The 17,586-nt window shown below is 41.8% G+C and overlaps 1 protein-coding gene across 6 annotated transcripts in view; it reads left to right on the top strand.

Moving 5' to 3' along the window:
* Window positions 1-17,586, top strand: part of KCNIP4 (potassium voltage-gated channel interacting protein 4) — a 691,146-nt gene that overhangs the window by 426,303 nt on the left and 247,257 nt on the right. For 4 of the 6 annotated variants that reach the window (XM_033948582.1, XM_033948590.1, XM_033948566.1 and 1 more), the window contains exon 2: window positions 9,450-9,597. The exons of the other annotated variants lie outside the window; for them this stretch is intronic. The gene's annotated coding sequence lies outside the window, so the exon portion shown is untranslated. The remainder of the gene's footprint in view (window positions 1-9,449; window positions 9,598-17,586) is intronic. 6 annotated transcript variants of the gene reach the window in all.

The following is a 17,586-nucleotide window of genomic DNA, read 5'->3' on the forward strand; positions in this document are numbered from 1 at the left end:
TTTTTGCACAAAAAATTTCATGTTAGCGCAAATACGGGTAAAAACGGCCACGCTATGAAATAGCACTTGTGCTATCTTCATAGCACGGTTTTGTGAATCGAGCCCTATATGTGCATGTTTTATTTGTTCATTTATTCAGTTATGGTAGTTCCAAAAACAGTTATTTTGCTCTGAAAAGCACAGGCGAACATTGCACTTCCTGCAAAGTGTGTTGGTATAGCCTTTTGCACAGTGTCGGCACCGTCCTCTATCGGCTTTGATGGGAAAATGTCCAATCATGTCCTTGCAAACTTCCTTTGGAGGGTGTGCATTTGACTTTTTGGCTGTCATGGCAGCTGAAGAACCTCCATCATCTGTAAACTGCCTCTTTTGGGAAGTCAAGGTGCCCCCTCTTGATGAAACTGGGCTTGCAGATGGTCGCCCTCGCTTTGACACTGACCCAGCCGTTCCGATCAGGATAAGAGAAGATGCCAACTGGGCCTGAAACATTCTCCTGTTTAGCATCTGTTTCTTTGGGATATCCAAAGCTTTGCAGTCCCTTTTGTACAGGAGCCAAGCATTGATCACAGCTAGGTTAATGGTGTGCCAGAAGAAGTAAAGGTACCAGCGGTAGGACTTCAGTGGAAACTTGTATTTTGCTGCAAATGAGTCTAACAAATCCACTCCGCCCATTAATTTGTTATAGGCAGCCACGATATAAGGCCTCTCAACTTCAACAAATCTTTTGGCAGTTTTGTCCCAGCGTTGAATCTTCTCCACTGGTTGTGGGCCAGCAAAGGAAGACACAAGTGTAACCTGTCTGTTGTCAAACCATTTCACAGCACAAATGTTGTGATTTGACTCCACTCTGACATCAAAGCTTCCTCTTCCCTTTTTCTTCAAGCTTTTCTCATCCTCAAGATTACAGTTTGGAAGGCGCACTTGTCTGGCTGTTCCTGTGTAATGAATTCCACAATCCAGCAGCCTAACTATCAATGGGATGCTGGTGAAAAAGTTGTCTGCATAGATCTTGTAGTTGTGACTATGTGGAAGTGTGGAAGCAAGTTTCATCACAACATCCCCTGATAGTCCAAGTTCAGATCTTGCCCGTATTCCATTCACACTGCCTTGGTACACATCAAAATCACAAAGTATACCAGAGATTCCAGTCCTTGCCCACAGCTTGAACCCCCATGGGTTTGGCTTGCCACGCATGTACTGTTTGATGCTGCTGAATTTCCCCCTGAAAGGGATCATCATTTCATCAACAGAGTTATGTTCTTCAGGGACCACTTTTAGGCATTTCTCTCTGAAAGCATCAAGCCATGGTCTGAGTTTCCAGAGTTTGTCACTTTTTTGTTCCATCTCAGACACGGTTAGATTGTTCACAAAATGTAATGATGTCAACAGAGACTGGAATCTGTTTCGTGACATTACATCAGCGACAGGACTGTATCTTGTGTCTGCTTCCCAGTACATACGGACTCCAGGCATTTGGACAAGACCCATCTTCAGATACATGCCAATCATCTGCTCTATTTCCTTTGTGTTTGTGTTTATAGATGATCCTTTCTTCTGAAAACTGTACTGATTTGTGTTATCTGCCAGAGCGTTGATCATATCTTCTGTCACAAACTTCTGAAAGTACTCCAGTGGTGTGCAGAGGGAATGGACATCATTACTCCAAAGCAGGCAACAGGGTTGTATGACTTCATGGCCAGATAAACAGACCTATTTACACATTCAACCATCCAATGGTGTTGCAGAACTGAACAATAGGTTCTATTAGTAATGTACATGAAGTTTTAAAAAGAAAAAAAATGGGGGAGGGTTTATTTTGTAGCCTTAAATGTGATGTTGTAATATTACAACACTGGGTCTCAGGGGAGTGCAGACAAAACCTTGCTATCACTTTGACCCACTGTTGTAAAATTACAACATAGAAATAACCAGCTCTAAATCTCTTAAAATCAGTATATTCAATGATGTCATAAAATCTGCATGATCTACACATATTAATGATCACATAAAAAAATATTTCAAGCTTTTTACTTACTTTAGTCCTGATGTATCCCGTCCAAAACAACAAGATGATATACTCCAAAGCAGGCAACAGGGTTGTATGACTTCATGGCCAGATAAACAGACCTATTTACACATTCAACCATCCAATGGTGTTGCAGAACTGAACAATAGGTTCTATTAGTAATGTACATGAAGTTTTAAAAAGAAAAAAAATGGGGGAGGGTTTATTTTGTAGCCTTAAATGTGATGTTGTAATATTACAACACTGGGTCTCTGGGTGTTAAAGACCAACACAAGGACTTTAAAGACAATACGACAATTTACAGGCAACCAATGAAGCTTTAACAGCTATGGAGTAACATAACATAACATTGAACTTCTTGACTGTGTAACCATAAGTTCTACATGGTTTACAAAAGATTATAAATGTGTTCAAATTTGTTTCCATTTTAAATCATCTGTAACGCTTTGCATCATGAAGCCAGCCTATTTTTCTAATTTTCTGATGCCTTCTGTATTGTGTATGTAGCTTGACTCCATGCATAAATCTGCATTCTATATACTTGCTCCATTTCTCTAGAATTCTACAGTATATTGGTTGTGTCTTCAGGCTTATATTCAGACTGCCAGAGATAACTGGAAATTCAATACCAGCACCGTATCTGGCCACTGGCATTGAATTTCTGGCCAGCTGGGACATTTATTTATTCAATTTTCTATGCCATTCTCCCCAAGGAGCTCAGAACAGTTTACAAGAATGTATTCAGTGGTCAAACATTTTTTCCTGTCTATCCCATCAGGCTCACAATCTATCTTATATACATGGGAAGATGGAAGGATTAAGGGGAAGATTCTCAAATGTTCACGGTAAAATCCGCCAGGTCACTGTTGCTTTCGGTACTGTAACAATTTCAAAAACGTGAGTCATTCTTTAAAAACGTGCATGAAAATGAGGTTTGCGGAGAGTCACTACATTTGCATGTGGCCATCGCTGGTGATAGTGATCGGTACATGCTCAGAATAAATACACACAAATTTTTTTTTTAAACCCAAATCGAAGATCAGCAGGAGAAATGACCACTCCCTTCTGCCACCGAAGTCAAGCACAGCAGCAAGAGAGATGCCTACTTCCTCCCTCCACTGCCGTCGTACTTCCGATGACCCCCGCACCCCCTTTACCTTGTTTACAAATGCATACTCCCTCCGGCTCGCCTCTTCAAAATAGAGGGCCTTCCCCTGGTATGCGCTGGGGAGGGGCCTAAGGCTCTGATTGACCCAGGTTGTTTAAGGCTCTTCCTAGGCCAACCAGAGTGACTTTCTCAGGGTCACAAGGAGCAGCATGGGTTTCAACCCACAACCTCAAGGTACTGAGGCTGTAACTTTAACCACTGTGTCACACACTCCCATAGCTAAGTCTTAATGGCCAAAGATATAACACTCTTATAGACAGTTATCTTTAAAAGACAAACTTAGCCAGCAAATTGCTGAATATTGGCAGTGACTAGCTATGTTATGTGACATGGATCACTCTAGAGACTGGTATATTCAGTGCCAGATAGTCAGCTATCCCCCTCTGAATATTGGTGGATAGCTGGCTATGTGCTATATAGCTGACCGGGAGCTGTTCTGGACAGCTAAGTAGCACTGATTATCAGCCTCAAGTGCCTCAAATTCAAGGCTGGATTGACAAACTTTTTTTTCTCACAGGCTTTTGGAGTCTGACTTGTCTCAGGAAGAGGGAGAATAGTCTGGATCAGAATTTCTTTTCTTTTAATTCTCTTCTAAAACTACATTTTCCTCACTTGTTCTCATCCTTTCCATTAAGGGCCTTTATAGAGAACCATTATTGTAAACACTGTACTACACTATGGAAAGGACAGTATATACAGTTTGGTAATAAAAATAAACACATTTCTTTTTTTTTCTGTTTGCAGAGTCAGACTCATGGAAGTGTTTCCAAATGGGTCAGTTTTGCATATATATAACCACTCAAAAAATATTCTTGTATAAATCAACATCAGAAATTATATGTGGCACGTTTCCAACTTAAAATGGAGAAAAGACCTCAGTGTTTCCCAGAAGCACACCCGGGATACTTTCTATGGCAAGTACTTTGTTGCCACAGAAAAATACATCCTTGGTCTAAGAAAAACTCTGTAGTATAAATAGTATAATTATCAAGACTTTTATCAAAACTTTTTTTAAAAATAAATTTTCAAAAAAATAGTAAATGGAAACAGGCACTTATCTTAGGTGAACTCTTTATCTTCCGATATTGAAATAAATCACCGCAGTTCTCTGTTAAAGCCAAGTGCTCACATGTTTATCATACCCAGAGGAATAATTCAAATTTCCTTTATAGATTTCCCGACAAGCCCTGTTTCGCATTGTTGCTGCATCAGGGGAATATTTTAAACAAGGAGCTACTGCTTCAAAGATTTCTTTTATGAGAACCTTTGAAGCGGTAGCTCCTTGTTTAAAATATTCCCCTGATACAGCAACAATGTGAAACAGGGCCTGTCGGGAAATCTATAAAGGATATTTGAATTATTCCTCCGAGTGTGATAAACATATAGCACTTGACTTTAACAGCGAACTACAGTGATTTTTTTCAATATTGGAAGATAAAGAGTTCACCTAAGATAAGTGCCTGTTTCCATTTACTATTTTTTGAAAATTTATTTTTAAAAAAAGTTTTGATAAAAGTCTTGATAATTATACTATTTATACTATGGAGTTTTTCTTAGACCAAGGATGTATTTTTCTGCCACTGAAAATGACCGATACCCGCCAATAAGCAAGTTAACCACTTGGTGGCCATTTTCGATCAGTTAACTCTGAATATTGGCACAATAGGGACTAAGGGTTGCAGCTATCTCCAGAGTCACCCAACAAAATAATTCCAGCCCTGATTTTATTTCATTGCATAAGAATACTGGTAGCTCCAATTTACCAGTTGCATGCTCCAAGAAATCAAGACTAAGGGGAAAATGATCACTGTGGGTTACTGTTAAGATGAGACTCTGTGCTAATTTAAAATAACCCAACTTAACAGTAGCCCAAATTGATATCTTCCCCCTAAATGCTATGGAATAAACCCAAGACTCGATTAACCCTTTTAAACAAATCTGTAGCTAGTTGGCAACTTAGCACTGACAGATTGCTTTAATGCTATGCAACTCTTATTTGTAGTCATTGCAGAGAAGAGTTATCCAACCGAGAACTTGAAGAAAAGCACAATAGAAAAAAGGGAGAGTATATTCTCATAAAGAAGTGCATAAATCTCATGAAATGCTTTGGATTGCAGTATTATAGGTCATATTTGAATTAAAGGTAGACATTTCCTTTCATATATATCTGGTGCCTATTAAGCTGTCATCTGCCAGCATTTTTATCGGTTCAGCTGAATAGTGTGAATAGTACAACACAGTTATATCTCAAACAAGCAGGACCATAAGTTATTGTTAAGCAAGCATTATGTGGTACTTGCAAAAGGAAAAAAAAAAAGCTCATTCTTTAAGTAAAACTTCATGTGTTTACTGTCTTCCATTTTTCCTTATAGTATGGGAAACATTGATTTGCTATCTATTTACACCTGTAGACCGAATTATGTAAAAATTAAATGACCCTAATGCAGTGCTGCTCAGTATTCTCCTGTAGGCACACCTAGTCATTTAGGTTTTCAGGATTACCACAAAAAATATGCATGAAATAGATTTGCATGCACTGGAGACCCATTATATGCAGATCTCTCTCATGCATATAAATTGTAGTAATCCTGAAAACCTGACTGGCTAGTGTACCTCCATGAGAGGGTTGAGAAGCACTGCCATAATGATCAGTATAATTAGCAGGATTAATTTGTGATAATGCCTCAGAATAGGAAATAGCCATTGGGCTCATTAAAAAAAAAAAAAAAAAAAGATAGATGTCCAAAAGACAGCATAAACTGACACTTGGGATGTCTTACTAGACAAAATGCACAAGTGGGCATTTTAGAAACTGACATTCTAGAACCCTGTCCTGGAGGACCACCAGCCAGTCAGGTTTTCAGGAAAGCCCTAATGAATATGCATGGAGGAGATTTGCATGCCTTTCACCTCCATTATATGTAAATCTCTCTCATGCATATTCATTAGGGTTATCCCAAAAGCCCGACTGGCTGGTGGTCCTCCAGGATAGGGTTGGGAAACACTATTCTAGATAACTTTCTGGTGTAGCTCACTGGTAGAGCTGTTGTCTCTATACCCATATTTTGTGAGATCAAATCCCAGTGTTGATCCTTATGACTCCTCCACTGCCCACTGCTTTCAATGTCAGCTTTAAAATACAAAAGGTGATATACAAGTCCCCATTCCATTTATTTTGTCTACAGTGCAACTGAATCTTCAAGGGGTATGTTAGAGGCATGTTTTGGGTAGGCTTAGAACCTGGATGTTCTGCAGGGATAATCAAATTTTTAACTAAATCTCCAAGGCACCATTTAGACCAGGGGTGTCAAAGTCCCTCCTCGAGGGCCGCAATCCAGTCGTGTTTTCAGGATTTCCCCAATGAATATGCATGAGATCTATTAGCATACCATGAAAGCAGTGCATGCAAATAGATCTCATGCATATTCATTGGGAAAATCCTGAAAACCCAACTGGATTGCAGCCCTTGAGGAGAGACTTTGACACCCCTGATTTAGACATTTGGGGCTAGACCTGTTTTAAAAATGAATGAGTCAAAAAGGTGCCCAAACTGCCCAAATGACCATTGGAGGGATTAAGGCATGCCCCCCCTTACTCCTCCAGTTGACACCGACCAAAAATATGAAAGAAACAATACATTCTAGCCCAGGGGTGTCCAATGTCGGTCCTCGAGGGCAGCAGTCCAGTCGGGTTTTCAGGATTTCCCCAATGAATATGCATTGAAAGCAGTGCATGCAAATAGATCTCATGCATATTCATTGGGGAAATCCTGAAAACCCGACTGGACTGCGGCCCTCGAGGACCGACATTGGACACCCCTGTTCTAGCCTGTATTATAGCTTCAGATGGCCACACAGACAGCTGATCAGAACAGAGGGGCACTCTAAGGGTTACTGCAGTGAACATAACATAAATCCTAGATACACATGCCACTATGACCTGTTTATTTTATATAGTGAGCCCTCAAAAACCAACCCAAAACCTACTGTACCTACATAAAGATGACACTTGTCAGCATAAAGGCTATTGTTGTGGTATATAAGTGGGTAGGTTAAGTTTTGGTTGGATTTTGGAGGATCAAGAGTTTAATATCATGATGTGAAGTTCCAGTGAGTAGAACTGAGATCAGCATTAAGTTGAGGCTGAGCATATTTGAAACACCCATTTGGAGCATGTGATAGACATGTGTCTATAAATTGTGAAGACTTCAGAAAGCAGGGGATTAAACACAGAGGATCCCAGTACCAGAATGAAATAATTCAGTATCTGGAGAACACAGCAGTAAATATATCCCCAGTCTCAATTCCAATTTTCCCCCAGGAAAGCAGGCTAGAAGCACTGTTTAGAATTCATTGCCCTCTGAGAGTTCACACTAATTCTGGCTCTAGGGCAGGGGTGAGCAACCTCAGTCCTCAAGGGCTGCAATCCTGTTGGAGTTTTGGAATTTTCCCAATGAATATGTGTGAGATCAGTCATTAGTATGTTGCCAGCTACTTGTGAGCTGCATTGGCCACAGTTGGAAACAGGACTGTTGGCCTGTCCAGTCTGCCCACTGTTGTACCCCTCTGGCCACTGTTGTACCAGTCTGCCCACTGTTGTACCCCTCTTAATGAGGCTCCTGGAATGTCTCCAGCAGCTGAATGAGCCCCACCATCTGGTTGAGGACCAGCCAGCGTGCCTGCAACTCCTGCAGCAAGTCTCTCTACATGACTGAGACTTGCTGCAGGAGCTACATATGGACTCGAGGGTGGGCTGTATAGGTGATGCTGCCAAAGCAGCAGGGCCTTGGGCCTGGGAAGGTGGCCCCTGAGGCTCCTCTGCCTCTTCCTCCTCAGCCCCTTCCACTTGTGGCATGTCTGCTCAGGGGTCCTTCTCCAACTCTGTGACCTGGAGTGGTACTTCCCAGGTTCCATGGTCCACCTCCTGGGCCACTTCCTGCTCCTTCTGGCCCTCATCCTCAGCTTGTTGGCCCTCCTCCTTGGCCTGCTGGCCCTCCTCCTCAGCCTTCTGGCCCTCCCACTCAGCCTGTGAAGTTGGCCTGTGTGTGGTAAAGACATAGGGTGACCACATCATACATGGGTTGCATAGTAGTGCTGCTGAGGGTCAGGAGGCAGGGAATTGCACTGGTATTGGGTTTTTTCAGGTACCAGAGAGTCAGGTCTGAGGGGTGACACCAATGAGATGACATAGCATAGAACCCTGATGAGTGACCCAGCAGTGTGTGGCAGAGGGTGGGGTGGTCCAGCAATGTTTCACGGGTGGGACCATTGTGTGTGGACAGGGCTGTGGGAGCAGATGAGTTGGGAATCATATATATTCTGATGCTGCCTGAAGCCCACCAGGGGAGCTTATGGTACAGCCTGAGTGTTGGCCCAACTGTGGAGGCCCCCCTCCCCTCAAAGATTATGTTTGGGTGCCTATCTGTGTATGGGAGTCATGCTAACTGTTGATCAGCTAAGTGGTGCTTGGGTTGGCAATGTATCCCCTTACTGAGAAAGAATCTTTGGAGGTGCATAGGGAGGGGGAGGAACATAAATGGATATAGGTGATGCTCTGTGGGTTAGGGAGAGAGAGTGGTTTTAGGGGAGGCCCTGTGCTGAGAATATGTACAAGGCGGCTGATTTTGGACTTTCAGGTATGTCTTACAAGGCAGCATCCCAACCTGTGCGGGTGACTGTAGTGTATACGATGAGTGTGGTTTGGGGTGGGGGTGGGGGGTTATTGGTTTGAGGGTTCAGGGATAGGGTGTCATTGTATTATCCTTCAACCCATTCCCTTCTATCAGCTGATAGAAACATAGAAACATGATGGCAGATAAAGGCCAAATGGCCCATCTTGTCTGCCCATCCGCAGTAGCCATTATCTCTTTCTCTCTCTGAGAGATCCCACATGCCTATCCCAGGCCCTTTTGAATTCAGACACAGTCTCTGTCTCCGCCACCTCTTCTGGGAGACTGTTCCATGCATCTACCACCCTTTCTATAAAAAATATTTCCTTAGATTACTCCGGAGCCTATCACCTCTTAACTTCATCCTATGCCCTCTCATTGCAGTTTCCTTTCAACTTAAAGAGACTCAACTCATGCGCATTTACATTACATAGGTATTTAAACATCTCTATCATATCTTCCCTCTCCCGCCTTTCCTATGAAGTATACTGATGTTGTGGTGTAGTAGTTTGGGCTAAGGTATTGCAGTGCTAAGGTTTGGGGGTTTGATACCCACTGGTGGTGACTGTGTTTATTTTTTTCCCCAGCTGCAGCAATGAACTACATATGAATGTGTGGGAGAATGTATCCTTTGAAACTGAGGGGTGCTGGTGGATATATGCCTTCCCCTCTCCCCCATCCTTCCCATGTCATCTCATTGGTTGAGGTCCTAGGAGAAGCAGGTGCAGAGAAGAGGTAGGAGCATCACATCTAGGACATGATGGGGAACCAGGGAGGTTGTAGGGTTACTGTGGATGGGGGAGGGATTTCTTAATTTGAGCTCTGAGGTGCTGTCTCAGACACTGGATGAGGCCCAGATTCTCCCTATGTATCCTAAAGTGTCTGCAAGACACAAGTTGGGGGAGAATGGTGTCAGGTGATGAGCTTTTTTGTTACTTGTGACATGTATAGTCTTACATAAATAGCAACAGGCTGCTTGCAGCGAGGGTTGTTTTGGAAGTCCCTGACATGATGTCATCATGTCAACATCCATACATGCACAGACATGCTGGGGAGGTTTGCGTGGAGGCGGGGTCAGGTGTCCTCATTTTTCATAGAGGAAATCTGGCAACCCTAGCTAGTGGTGCTGACATCATTGGAGGTCCATTATTAAGAGGCCATAGGTATTATTTGAACCCCTTGACAGCTCCTGAAGCACAAAGGTGCATAGTTTGCCTGTGTCTAGGGCTTGGATAGTAGAGGGCACTGGCTGACACTCACTCACTTCTGGAGGATGCTCCTGATGATCTACCTCAGAGAGGAACTGTGGGGCGGCCTCCACACATGGAACTTAAAGAGGTGCTTCCTGTAACAGAGACACAACTCCAAAAGAGCCTCTGTCTCCCATGTGGAATAAATGGGTTCCCTTCTTTCCCCATTACACACTCTTTCACTCACACACACTCTCACTTCAACACTCAAAGGGTCACTCTCTCTCACCCTTTCTCACCCTCTGTCTCTCATTCTCTGTATCTCTCTCACACTCTAGCTGTCATTCTCTCTCTCTCATGCTCTCTCACTACCACTCTCTCACTCTTTCTGTCACTGTCAGTCACTCTCTCAATCTCTTTTTTTTAAATTTTCTTTCTTCTCTAACACCTCTCTCCTCTCCAAGTACAAACTACAAACTCCTCAGTACCCACTTCCACATGCAGGGCTATGCGAGGGTAAATCAAAACATAAAGGCAAAATACATTTAACGGCTTTAATAGAAGTAACTGTGACCAATTGAACGTATCACTTTTCCACGTCCCATGCAAGATAACACATTTGTTGTATCATTCAATTAGCTTCTGCATTCCTGCTCAGAAGTTTTTCAATAGCTCCCGAAGCCTGGTGAGCTCCACTTCCTTTACTTCATCATCAGAGGTGAATCTGCGATCTCGCAGCATCTCCTTCAGTGGAATGAAGCTGTAATAATCGCTAGGCGCCAGATCCGAGCTGTAAAAACGTTTGAACTCAAGCTATTGCACTGACTCTTCTGGCATTGCTGCTGTATGAGGACATGCATTGCTATGGTGGAGCAATATTGTTTTGGACAACATTCTTCTTTTGCTGCAAAATTGCAAATTTGCAGCAATGCACAGTTATTTTCACTGTTCACTGTTTGCCTGGAAATGCACCAGAATAGGCCCCTTCATGTCCCAAAAATGTTCATCGCTTAGAAATGTGATTAAGCGATTAATCAAAGATTTTATTAAACTTGAAACTTGAAAACTTGAAGGTTAACATGATTTTCTTGGAGGAGAGCACTACTGCACGTTGTTCTTCGATAGTGCAATCTTGCAATGAAGTGTCCATGTTTCTGACCTCGTGGCTGCCACATGACTAAAGACAGAGTGCTGCACTGTGCATGAACAAACTATCCAACAGGCAATGTACAAGTACATATGTTGCATTTTGCTAGCTCCGTTCTGATTATCGCGTAATCTAACAATTGCCTTTCATTTTTGATTCACCCTTGTATAAAGACTTGCAGAACATTGGGAACATCCTGTTACTACCGCTGTGACGTTTTGACATAATGGGGAATGTTTTCTAACACAACTAATGAGCCATCCAAGTTAGACATCCTGTGGGTCATATAATCAAATTTTTAGAGCATCTAAGTTGGACATTCTAGGAATCTGATAATCAAAACACTTGGACGTCCAATAGAACAGGTTTTATACAGCAATCATAGAGATGTTTAGGAGCATGATTTTCAAAATGTCCCATTTTTCTTGGATGTCTTTTCAATTATGGACTCTACTTTTGGAGATCCAATTCTGGACGTCCTGAGTCAGACTTAGACATCTTATTTAAAATGGCCCTTCACGCTTCTATGTCCCAGAGATCAGTAGATTTACTGCAAATGGCTTTATGGTGATAAAAGGACCTCCTGAGAATAGAAGCAGAACACAACAGGTCAGTAAATGTTAGTTTGAGCTTCTGGCCACTCCCATGTTTTGAGCCAACAAACAAACCATAATGAGGACATGAGGAAATCATTTACATTTGGAACCAAATTGAATATACCTGCACCGGATGCACAAGAAGAGATTAAGATACGCCATTTCTAATTTCTCTAGATATAGAGGGCCATTTTCGATATGATCTCAAATCCAAGTTTGGGCATTTGCAGAAGATGCACAAAAATCCAGTATTAAACATGCCCATTTTCAAAACTACAAAACATCTATCTTGTTTTTGTTTTTATGAAAATGATAATTTTTTTTGATGTGCATCTATCTTTTTGAGCCATTTTTGAAACAAACAAATAAACAAAAAAAAACACATCCAAAAGAAAAATGCCCGAAACAGGCCATTGGGGATGTAGAAAGGGCCAGCATTTGTAGTAGACTGGCCACACAGACATTTCACCAGAGCAGTGGGGCAACCTAGGGGACACTGCAGTGAATTTCACATAAGGGGTTCCAGATACACATCTCACCAATGTAACTCTGTTACATTGTTTGGGAAACCCTCCAAAACTTCCCCAAAACCCACTGTACCCAACTATATACCACAACAATAGCCCTATATGATGGTCTAGCAATTTTCAGGTGGGCTCACATATTCCACCATAAGTGTAAATGCATTTAATCCCATTATACTAAGTGATTTCAATGTTCATTTTGATAATTCAGAATTATCAAACTCACGGGATTTTCAAATCATTCTCAGAGATTTAAATCTATTTATGTACTCTATATATAGAGCCCTACTCATAGGGAGGTGCATACGACTGACCAAGTTATATCCTATCATTCTTCATCTTATTCAATTTCTAATTTACAGACAAACCTTGGACTGATCATTTTTTGATCAGGTTTGATCTTACCTTTTGTGGGATGGTTCTACCACTCCCCCCCCAACCCAAACTACATATAGGATTTTGAAGGATATCACTCTCACATCCTTGGTCATATCATCTAAGTTACAGCAGGGAAAATTTAATAATCTCCCACTTCAGGAATGAGTTCCTCATGGAATGAAAAATTAAAATCATCATTTGATTTAGTAGCTCCACTGTTGCCATGTAAACAACCATTGTATACCAAGGGAAAAAAAATCCACGGTTTACACAAGATTTGCTTCTTATAAAACGTCAAGTTCACCAAGCAGAATGGAAATGGCGAAAACAGAAATCAAATTTATCTCATCTTTCTTATAAATCTACATTAGATAGTTATAAGAAAGCAGTTACTTTGGCAAAAAAAGACATTATTCAAAAAAAATTAAAAAATGCACCCAACACCTCCATCTTATATAAAACTTTTAAATCTATAACCACATACCATGATAAGGAACATCTCACATTGCAGTCACCAAGGGTGCAAGAAATGGCTGATTTTTATCAGCAAAAGATATTGAATATCAGAAATATAATTCCTATAGGAATTCAATCTCAATCTTGTGCACAAGATCTCTCTTTTTGTTTGATAATGGGTAGTACTATGAAAAGATTTAATATGCCAACTCAAAATTAGTTCCAGTATATCACCAGTAGACCCCCATCCCTACTGGTGTCTTTAAGAAATCTCTGGTAACTTTATCTCCATTTGTACATTCAATGGTAAGTACAAGTTTAGAGACAGTCCATGAATTTGGACTTGAAATGTACAGCGTCAGCCTCTATGAGACAAACATGGTTATTTTTGTTACATAGGATTTTCTGGACCCCAGTTCGATTAAATAAAATAGATAGCTCTAAGTCTAATAAATGCTGGCATTGTCATATTGATATAGGGACTCTGGATCATCTGTTATATTTTTGTCCGTTTATATTAATATTTTGGAAGTCAATCTGGGGACAAATAAATCTAGTTTTAGATTCAAATGTTCCATTATCATATGAGGCTATAATTTGTGGAACAATTGTAAAACCCACTCTAGATAAATATAAGAGTCGTCAATTTATGATCCTAACAGGTATAGCCATTCAATTGATTACAAGTAATTGGAAGAACCATGATAGAATAAATTATACCTTTTGGTGGGTGAATGTATGCACTATATATAGATACAAATGAATTAACACAGAGTGTAGGGGTTTTAGTGAGGTTTTTAATAAAATTTGGAGCCCATTGACTAAATTTGTAAAAATATAATAATATATTTTCATCATATCTTTCCTTTGGTTTAGTTATCTTTCCACATCCGGGGGGAGGGGGGGAGAGATTTGGAGGGAAGGGAGTAAATATTGATAGGGATATTTGGGTAACTTTATTTTTCATTTGTATTGTATATTAGGTTATATTGTGCTATTATTATATGCAAGAAAATGAAATTATTGAATGATATTTATGTTACCTATACAGATATTATTGTAATGTATGTAATACCTATTGTTCTTTCTTTTGTATGACACTGTTTTTGATTAAAAATCAATAAAGAATTAAAAAAAAAAAGTTTAGAGACAGATGATTGCTAATATCCCATTTTTAACAAAAATAGTGGAAGCGACATTGCATTCCCAATTGCAAGATTACATGAGCAGTACTAACATTCTTCATCCCCACCAAACAGCTTTTCAGAAGCATCATAATATTGAAATAGCCTTAATTGGCTTAACAACATATATTCATAAAGGATTGGACCATTTTAAATCTGTACTGATTATCCTCATTAGATCTTTCATCAGCATTTGATGTGGTTGATCATACTCTCTTACTCGTGAGGTTGAGTGAAGTTGGTATTACTGATGTAGCCCTGGATTGGTTTAAATCATATTTCAAGGATAGACATAATATTGTTAAAATGGGAAATTCAAAGTCAAATTCTTTCAAAACAGGAGTGGGTTTATCTCAGGGATCAATTTTGTTGCTACTGCTGTTTAACATCTACCTAGCACCACTTTTGACATTGGGACAGTCCATAGGACTGACCATGTTTGTGTACGCTGATGATATTCAGTTGTTGTATATGTTAGAATCAGGCTCCCCCCCATGAAATTTCACTTCTCAATGAGAATTTAGATTGTATCACAAATTAGTTACATTATCAGAAATTAAAACTTAACGTGGAAAAATCTACATCTATAATATTTAGTCACTGTGATCCAATAACTGTGCCATTTGAAATTAAACTAGGATGTACCCCAATTCCACTTGTGATTAGTACCAAAATATTGGTGGTAATTTTGGATACTAAGGGCTCCTTTTACAAAGGTGTGCTAGGGCCTTAACGCGCGGAATAGCGCACACTAGCTGCTACTGCCTCCTTTTAAGCAGGCAGTAATAATTTTGCTAGCACGCAGTAATTTTATGTGTGCACTAAAACCGCTAGCGCACCTTTGTAAAAGGAGCCCTAAGTTATCATATCACTTAAAAATTTTGAGGATAGTGAAAAATTCTTTTTTTAAATTACGCCTGATAAGATCAATTTGTTCTCTGTTATTTCCAGAGGCTTTGGTGAGTGACATTGCTGAAGAGTTAGAGGGAAAAGTGTGCCTTTTTGCAGATGATACCAAGATTTGTAACAGAGTAGACACCGAAGAGGGAGTGGAAAATATGAAAAAGGATCTGCAGAAGTTAGAGGAATGGTCTAATGCCTGCCAACTAAAATTCAATGCAAAGAAATGCAGAGTAATGCTTTTGAGGATTAATAATTGGAAGGGGAGAGGGACCTTGGGGTGATAGTGTCTGAAGATCTAAAGGCAAAAAAATAGTGTGACAAGCAGTGTTCCCGCTAAGCTGCGCTGGGGTGTGCTGACGCACAAAATATTACCTCGCAGCGCACAAGTTTCTCGTCACAGCGCACACAGTGTAGAGCACAGTTCTTCAACCGCCGGTCCGCAAACAAATCTTGCCGGTCCGCGAAGGATTCGGTCCCCGCCGCAACGAAAGGCCGGCGTCAGCTGACTTGCAACTTCCTGTTGCAGTCGCTGTGCCGGGACTCCTGCCTTCGCCGGGACTCCTGCCTTCCACCGCGTTTGCCTCCTGCCTTGTCTCCGCACCTCCAGACCAGCAGCGGCAGCTGTGTATGCTTTTAACTTCGGCACAGAGCTGCCCCTAATCAATAGTTTAGCGCGGTTTCATAAGGCAGCCTCGGGGCCTTTGCTAGGCCGGCCCACATCGCATCATCGAAGCGGGCCGGCTATCAAAGGCCCCGAGGCTGCCTCATGAAACCGCGCTAAACTATTGATTAGGGGCAGCTCTGTGCCGAAGTTAAAAGCATACAGAGCTGCCGCTGCTGGTCTGAACTCTTGGGCCGCTGAAGGAGGGCAAAAAGCAGCTGTCCTGGAGGTTTCCCTTCCTCTCGCCTTTACAGGTTCCTTTTTTCCACCTTTTTTTTTTTCCTTCAAACGGCAACGGGCCCCAGCATCGACATCAATCAAGTAAGTTCCACTGTCAATCAAGCGGTTCTGCTCGGCCAAAGCTTCCCCTGTGACATGAGCCACCCTCAGGGGAAAGAAAGTGACCCACAAAGGTGAGGGGAAGGGGGGCAGATGATGGAAGTTGGGGGGGGGGGGAGAGAGAGAGAGAAGGGGCAGATGATGGAATGGAGGAGATGAGAGAGAGAGAGAAGGGGACAGATGATGGAAGTGAGAAGAAGGGAGAGAGAGCAGAAGGCAGATGGATGTCAGTTGAGAAGGGAGAGCAGATGCTGAATGGAAGTGGGGAAAGAACACATACTGGATGGAAGGAGGAGATAAATAAAGGGGGAAGAAAATAGTAAGATAATGGAGGGGTGAGGGAAAGGGGTGACAAGCTGTGTGTAGACACAGTGAAAAGAGGGAAACGGGACTAAATAGTAAGAAAGAATTTAATTTAGATGGAGGCAGAAAATAGAGAAGGAAGACCAGAGAAGAAAAGGGAAGAGAGAGCAGAGAATGATCAGATCTGAGTGGAGGAAATGAGAAGAGAGATATGCTAAAAACCACAGGGGGGAGGGAAGGATAGAGATGCCAGACCATGAGGGGAACAGAAGGAAGATGATGGATGCTAGACCAAATTGGGGGGTGGGGTGGGGGGCAGGAGGAGAGATGGCAGGGAAAGACAGACAGTGAATGGAAGGGGCAGATGCTGGACTGAAGAGACAGAGAAGGTTATCATGCTGCTGTACCGGGCCATGGTACGCCCTCACCTGGAGTACTGCGTCCAGCACTGGTACTTTAAGAAGGACACGGTACTACTCGAAAGGATCCAGAGAAGAGCAACTAAAATGGTTAAGGGGCTGGAGGAGTTGCCGTACAGCGAAAGATTAGAGAAACTGGGCCTCTTCTCCCTTGAGCAGAGGAGATTGAGAGGGGACATGATAGAAACATTCAAGGTACTGAAGGGAATAGACTTAGTAGCTAAGGCAGGGAGAACGAGAGGGCACTCTCTAAAGTTGAAAGGGGATAGATTCCATACAAACGTAAGGAAGTTCTGTGGTAGAAAGCAACATATTTATTTGGCTCATAACTTGCTGGCGCCCGATATTTTTAGCTCACAGTGAAAAAAGTTTGCTCACAACACCCGCCCGCTTAGAGGGAACACTGGTGACAAGGTGGTGGCTGCTGCCAGAAGGATGCTGGGCTATATAAAGAGAGGCGTAGCCAGTAGAAGGAAGAAGGTGTTGATGCCCCTGTACAAGTCATTGGTGAGGCCCCACTTGGAATATTGTGTTCAGTTTTGGAGACCGTATCTGACGAAGGACGTAAGAAGACTTGAAGCGGTCCAGAGGAGGGTGACAAAAATGATAGGAGGCTTGCACCAG

This window comes from Geotrypetes seraphini, chromosome 1 (genome assembly GCF_902459505.1).
Source record: "Geotrypetes seraphini chromosome 1, aGeoSer1.1, whole genome shotgun sequence".
Taxonomy (NCBI): domain Eukaryota; kingdom Metazoa; phylum Chordata; class Amphibia; order Gymnophiona; family Dermophiidae; genus Geotrypetes; species Geotrypetes seraphini.